At 43.1% G+C, this 7,968-nt stretch overlaps 1 pseudogene; it reads left to right on the forward strand.

Annotated features, from left to right (window-relative positions):
- LOC112074007 (pantothenate kinase 3-like) overlaps positions 1-7,968 on the forward strand; it is a 27,107-nt pseudogene that overhangs the window by 7,918 nt on the left and 11,221 nt on the right.

Raw genomic sequence — 7,968 nt, forward strand, 5'->3', positions numbered from 1 at the left:
CCATTACAGACCGTGAGTCCACAGAGGAGACGTGTATAGATCTCAGAAATGTAAAACACCTCTCTGTCACACCGGAACGGTTACTAGATCCTTTATAGCGATAGGCTCTACACATTTGACTCAGGTTTACAGACATCCATCTAGAAAGGCCCTGACAGTCAGTCCATCCTCGAAGGCCTGACAGACAGTCCATCTAGAAGGCTTACCAGTCAGTCCATCTAGAAGGCTGACAGCAGTCCATCTAGAAGGGGACAGACAGCTCATCTAAGGCTGACAGTCAGTCCATCTAGAACTGACAGTCCATCCACTACGCTGACAACAGCCATCTAGAGGCTGACAGTCCATCTAGAAGGCTGACAGTCAGTCCATCTAAGGCTGACAGACAGTCCATCTAGAAGGCTGACAGACAGTCCATCTAGAAGGCTGACAGACAGTCCATCTAGAAGGCTGACAGTCAGTCCATCTAGAAGGCTGACCACAGTCCATCTAGAAGGCTGACAGCAGTCCTCTAGAAGGCTGACAGTCAGTCCATCTAGAAGGCTGACAGTCAAGTCCATCTAGAAGGCTGACAGTCAGTCCATCTAGAAGCTACATCAGTCATCTAGAGGCTGACAGTCAGTCCATCGAGAAGGCTGACAGTACAGTCCATCTAGAAGGCTGACAGTCAGTCCATCTAGAAGGCTGACAGACAGTCCATCTAGAAGGCTGACAGACATCCATCTAGAAGGCTGCACAGACAGTCCATCTTAGAAGGCTGACAGACAGTCCATCTAGAAGCTGACAGACAGTCCATCTAGAAGGCTGACAGACAGTCCATCTAGAAGCTGACAGACAGCCATCTAGAAGGCTGACAGACAGTCCATCTAGAAGCTGACATCAGATCCATTCAGAAGGCTGACAGACAGTCCATCTTAGAAGGCACTTGACAGACAGTCCCATCTAGAAGCTGCGATCAGTCAGTCCCACTTAGAAGCCTGACAGGACAGATCATCTAGCTTGAAGTGTTCGACAGACCACGCTCCATCGTAGCAAGGCTGACCCAGTCTAGTTCCATCTACATAGAAGTGCTTGAACAACAGCCATCTTAGAAGTAGCTGACAGTCGTCCATTCTAGGAGGGCTGACATGTCAGTTCCATCTAAAGGCTGACATCCACAGTCCATCTAGAAGGCTGACAGACAGTCCATCTAGAAGGCTGACAGACAGTCCATCTAGAAGATTCACTAAATCCTATAACAAAGCATATGTACCTATCCAACTGGTACGTACCCCATAATGAGAGAGAGCCCAACATTTACATTGTCTTTGCATAACAATATAAGTGTAGTTACAGGACTATATATAGTGCCTTCAGGAACTATTCATACCCCTTGACTTATTCCACATCAACACACAAAACCCCATAATGACAAAGAGAGAACATGTTCTTAGACATTTTAGCAAATTTCTTAAATTAAATACAGAAATAGTTAATTTACTAAATAGCTAATTTACTGATCAAATATGGTGTTGTTATTAAAGTCAGACAGCTAACGTTAGCTAGCTAGCTAACGTCACAACATCAGACAGCACGTTACAACATCAGATGAGCTAACGTTAGTAACCTAACCAATTCGCTATAGTATTAACTAGCTAACGTTACAGTCATGCAGATGAGGCTAGACGTTAGTAACCTAACCAATTCGCTATAAGTATTAACTAGCTAACGTTACAACATCAGATGAGCTAACTTAGTAACCTAACCAATTCGCTATAGTATTAACTAGCTACGTTACAACATAGATGAGATAAATTAGTAACCTAACCAATTCGCTATAGTATTAACTAGCTAACGTTACAACATCAGATGAGATAACGTTAGTAACCTAACCAATTCGCTATAGTATTAACTAGCTAAGCGTTCAACATCAGATGAGATAACGTTAGTAACCTAACCAATTCGCTATAGTATTAACTAGCTAACGTTACAACATAGATGAGATAAGTTAGTAACCTAACAATCCGTATATAGTATTAACTAGCTAACGTTACAACATCAGATGAGATAACGTTAGTAACCTAACCAATTCACTACAGTATTAACTAGCTAACGTTACAACATCAGATGAGCTAACATTAGTACCTAACAATCCGATATAGTATTAACTGGTAAACGACTCCTTGCCGTTCTCAAGCTATATCGCGTTAGCTGCTTACTGCCCTGGCAATCTGTGTGAAATGTTAACTAGCTAACGAACTAACCACATCTGTGAACTAATGTTTTCCCTCTACAGTATGTGGTTAATTTTCAGAATGAGAGAATTAGGTGAAATGAGGTGTTGCTTGTTAACAAGTGGATTCAGGGATCAAGTGTAGCTGGAGTTGGCCTGGCTTAAACTGGGCCTGGCTTAAACTGGGCGCTGGCTTAAACTGGGCCTGGCTTAATTAAACTGGGCCTGGCTTAATTAAACTGGGCCTGGCTTAATTAAACTGGGCTGGCTTAATTAACTGGCCTGGCTTAATTAAACTGGGCCTGGCTTAAAACTGGGCCTGGCTTAAACTGGCTGGTTTAATTAAACTGGCCTGGCTTAAGATGGATGCCACTATGGAGGTGAAAGAAACACCAACACACTTTCCCTCTTCCTCACTGCTGCTGCACATTGTAGAACAGATGTCCACAGGCAGGAAGTGGTAGTGTAGCCCAAAGAATTGCTTTGGTTGTGTTGAACTTGACAGTAACGTGTGTGTGTGGTGTGTTGTGTGTGTGTGTGTGTGTGTGTGTGTGTGTGTGTGTGTGTGTGTGTGTGTGTGTGTGTGTGTGTTGTGTGTGTGTGTGTGTGTGTGGTGTGGTTAGTTATACTTTTGTTTTTACTCAGTGAATTATTTTTTTGCACTCATGTAGCCTTGTGCACTCGATCGATGTCTACTATAGTGGCCACTATAATAGAGCAACAATATAATGCCTGTTTGTTTCATTCTATTTCTACTTTAAGATGTTTTTCTCCCACAGTGCAATATTTAGATGTGTGTGGTCACAAGCGTTCTATTATAAAGGCTGTCGTGGAACCAGGCTCTGAGGGGTGGCCAGTCCTCTTCTGGCTGTGCTGGGTGGAGATTATAAGAGTACATGGCCATTAAGGCCAGATCGTACTTCAAGATGTTCAAACGTTCATAGATGACCAGCAGGGTCAAAAATAATAATCACAAAATGCTGTCTGTCAAGTAGTACTGGTAACCAGTGTTGTCACATTCTCTAGTGGCCCTGCACTGTATTCCAGTTCTACACTAACTCTGGCACTGGCACATGATTTGGTCGCACCTAAGTTAATCAATAATGCCTGTGTCCCATAATGCACCTGTATTCCATACAGAAGCAGGCTAATAATGACTAGCCATCTTTTTTAAATTAGCTGCCCTTGTGTTCTTACGTGGATTTGGATAGATTTACTGTAAAAGCAAAGAAAAGAGACTGTTAAATCTGTATTTATTGCCGATTTCAAAGTGACGTATGTTCTTTTCAGCAAAGTCCTCTAGAGGGCAGAATAACTTCTTCTTCTTTTTTAAACAATACTTGTTTAAAAACGATACCAAGGCAACAAAATAAACGGACTGATTTCACCCCGTTTTTTTCAGGTTTTTGCTCTCAAAACCTCACTTTTTTTTCTCCCATAGAAAAATAACAAAATTGGATGTTCTAAGTCCACAACAGTGCTTAAACCACATCAGGGTACCATTTGAGAAATGTAGATAATTTTAGTGTAGTACCCTTTAATAATTCCGGCCCAGCCAGACTGTGTTTGGGTAGCAGCTTTGTAGTGCACTTGGGATGGAGGTTTCAAAACAAAATGGCCACTGGATTCATGCAAATAATCCTGATTCTGCACTTTAGGCATAGGCTACTTTTTCTTTTTAGGGGGGGGTTTGTACTAATCAATATGAAATTATTATTTATTTTTTTAAAGTCATATCCATTCGAAAATGTATTTAAAATTTGTTTTTTTTTAAAGAAATCCTCAGGTATCTTCACACAATACCCCATAATCACAGTGAAAACAGGTTTTAGACATTTGTGCAAATGTATTAAAAAATAAAAAACAATACCTTATTTATGTAAGTATTCAGACCCTTTGCTATGAGACTGAAATGTAATCAATTTTAGAATAAGGCTGTGAAGTAGCAAAATGTTGAAAAAAGTCAAGGGGTCTGAATACTTTCGGGAGGCTCTATATACAGCTCAGAAAGTATTCATACCCCTTGACTTTTCCACATTTTGTTGTTACAGCCTAAATTCAAAATGGATTAAAAAAATGTTTATCTACACACAATATCCCATAATGACTTAAGTGAAAATGTGTTTTTAAAAATGATTGAACTGTCATTTGAACATAATCAACCTAATTTTAAAAAACTGTGACCTATTATCAAATCTTATAGGTTATAACTTTGATTTAAGTGTTAAAGGATTCTCCACAGGTTTGTAGTAGAGCGTAACGATAAGATGAACCGTATCTCTCCAGAAGGCATAGATGCTCCATGTATAGTACTTAGACTGGGGATGAGTGTTCACTGACGACAAGGTGGTGAACTGAGACTGAGAGGCTGCCATGGATGGGGATGGATGGGGATGGATGGTGATGGGGATGGATGGGGATGGATGGATGGTGTCGTGTCTTTGGTATCGTTAAATTGAAGACTTTTAGTTTTATCATAGATTCCTGTAATTGGGGATTACGCGATCACTTTAGTAATAACGTAACTAATTAACTATGAATTCGAGGGCACCAGGGAAAGTTATTAGATTACAAAGTTATCATTTCCCAATATAACCTTTCAGATATTCTCATATCTGATCAATGGTCTTCTAATTAATGATTGATTTACTCTACCTTACGTCAGTCTCATTCCAAACGTCGTAAATCGCTGATCTGCACGAACCCAGTCTTCACTATGAGTCATCCATACATCAATTGTCTTAAATCATTTATTTATTACTAACTAATTAATTCACAGAAATGCAAAACAAACAAACTTAAAATAGTTACATGAAATGATGGGAGAAAATATGCCCTAGTGGGCTAAACCGGCATGGCGGCTGTTAGACAAAGGGAAAGTTGCGTTCGACTAAGAATTCACTACAGAGTCCCCTACACCTATAAACACAATTGCATGGCTAATTCCTTTACACATGAACGCTCACTCATTCGGGAACAATTGCAATCAATATATATTATAGTTACGTCCAGTGTGTTGTCCTTGTCGTTGGAGAGAAGTTCGTTTTGGTTGTGGATTGTTCAGAGTGTCATTCGTAATAGAATGGATGTTTCGGGGTTGTCTTTCCTTTTTCAATGAGTACCGAATTCCTAGCTGCAGACTAGAAGTCAATATCAAAGACTTGTTATTGATTCGTATAAGAGTTTTAACCACGTGGATGGTTAAAAGATTCAGCAGTCTGGTCTCAAACCTTTGTCCTCTCGTGATTGAGAGAAACATGGTCTGGGGTAATTTCTTAGAGTTGGCTTTTATTCAGATAGCAGAGAGGGGTGGTCCCATGGTCCCTACGACACTGGCTCAGGGGCGGTCCTTGGATTTAGTTAAAATACAACCGGGAGTTGTATTTCCTTCATTAAACAGTTCAACATCATATTACACAATTATACAAACAGTATCATACTCACTCATTTCATTTTATACAAACACACAGATGTAAACTTCATATCTGAGGTTATTTATATAACAACAGCGTATGGTAATGTGGTCCCACAGTCTCTCCTGAGTTTCTCACATGAGGACAAATGGACTTGTTAATAGCTGGGACCCTCACCGGCCTTTAATACTTTTTCCGGAACATGAAATCTGTTCGTACCTCAAGTTCTGTGAGGTGGAAGAGAATTCCTTTGTCCTGAAAGTTTACCCCCTCTCTTAATACTGTTTAGCCATGAGGAGATCCTCAGGAATTTACAACGTCTCTCTGTGATCACAGCATGGGGGTGAAGGAGGAAAGGGGGAGGCAGGGAGAGGGGGATGGGTTGCTATACCCACGCAGGCAACGTCATGACAATGGGCATGGATGATGGTGGAATGGGGAATGTGATGGTATGGATGGGGATGAAATGGGATGGATGGATGGATGGGATGAGATGGTATGGGGAGGATGGGGATGGATGGATGGTGATGGGGACATGGCATGGCGGATGCATGGATGGTGATGGGGATGGATGGTGATGGGGATGGATGGATGGATGGTGATGGATGGATGGTGATGGATGGGTGGGGATGGATGGATGGGGATGAGTGTTCACTGACGACAAGGTGGTGCTGAGTCAGAGGCTGCCATGGATGTGGATGGATGGAAACCACCCTAAAGAACAATTACAATGGGAAATATCAGCTAAGCATTTACAAAGCAGTTTTTATATTTTTGGCCCCCTTTTTCTCCCCAATTTCATGATCTCTAATTACGATCTTGTGTCATCGCTGCATCTCCCCAACGAGCTCGGGAGAGGCGAAAGGCGAGTCATGCGTCCCCCGAAACATGACCCGCCTAACACCCGCTCGCTTGACCCGGAAGCCAGCAACACCAATGTGTCAACTGATGACCGGAAGTCAGCTTGCAGGTGCCCGGCCTGCCACAAGGGGTCGCTAGATAGAGCGCGATTAGCCAAGTAAAGCCCGCTCCCTAACCCGGATGACGCTGGGCCAATTGTGCCCCGCCTTATGGGACTCCCGGTCATGGCTGGTTGTGATACAGCTTGGGATCGAACCCCCGGCTGTAGTGACGCAACAACACTGCGATGCAGTGCTTTAGAGCCACTCGGGAGACATCTACAAAGCAGTTATATGCACACTGCTGTGTTTTCTAGATATAATAGTTGTTTTACATAGTGGTGGAGGAACACTGCTGTGTTTCTAGATATAAGGCATATAGCTATCTTGCTAGTTAGGGCAAGGCATATAGCTAGCCTGCTAGTAAGGGCATATAGCTATCTTGCTAGTTAGGGCAAGGCATATAGCCAGCCTGCTAGTAAGGGCATATAGCTATCTTGCTAGTTAGGGCAAGGCATATAGCCAGCCTGCTAGTTAGGGCAAGGCATATAGCCAGCCTGCTAGTAAGGGCAAGGCATATAGCCAGCCTGCTAGTAAGGGCAAGGCATATAGCCAGCCTGCTAGTAAGGGCAAAGCATATAGCTAGCCTGCTAGTAAGGGCAAGGCATATAGCTATAGCCAGTGCTGCTTAGTAAGCGGCAAAGCATATAAGCTAGCCTGCTAGTAAGGGGCAAGGCATATAGCTTAGCCTGCTAGTAAGGAAAGCATATAGCTAGCCTGCTAGTAAGGGCAAGGAGCAGCTTATAGCTAGCCTGCTAGTAAGGGCAAGGCATAATTAGCTTAGCGCCTGCTTAGTAAGGGGGCAAGGCATATAGCTAGCCTGCTAGTAAGGCAATGGCATAATAGCAGCCTGCTAGTATAGGGGACAAGGCATTATAGCTAGCCTGCTTAGTAAAGAGGTAATCTTGTAGGCGCTTCCTGCATGTGGGCATTCCCAGACCCCCCCCCCCTCCAGTAGAAGTAGTTAAACCCTGCAGATGCTGGAATGCCCAGATGCAGGAATGCCTGAATTGCGGTCTGCAGTTGCACCCTTCTCGATATCCGTTGCCCAGCAACATTCCATTAACCTAAGCTCAACTGGATCTGATCTGAGGGTGTGTGTGCTATCTGGGGGGTGTGCGGGGATGTATCTGAGGGGTGGGTAAAAAGAAATGCACAATACGGACTAAGAAAAGTAATCGTTCTTGACGGTAATCTGTTCTGATGACTAGGTAGACGGGGATCTAGAGATGTTCACCTGGAGATGAGAGGACCTGAGACGATATGCGGACGCACAGGGAACCTCCACTTCATCCGTTTCCCCACCCAGGATCTGCCGGCCTTCCTACAGATGGCTCGCAGCAACAACTTCTCTAGCCTCCACACCACCCTCTGTGCCACCGGAAGG

The sequence above is a fragment of the Salvelinus sp. IW2-2015 genome, unplaced genomic scaffold, assembly GCF_002910315.2.
Source record: "Salvelinus sp. IW2-2015 unplaced genomic scaffold, ASM291031v2 Un_scaffold2460, whole genome shotgun sequence".
Taxonomy (NCBI): domain Eukaryota; kingdom Metazoa; phylum Chordata; class Actinopteri; order Salmoniformes; family Salmonidae; genus Salvelinus; species Salvelinus sp. IW2-2015.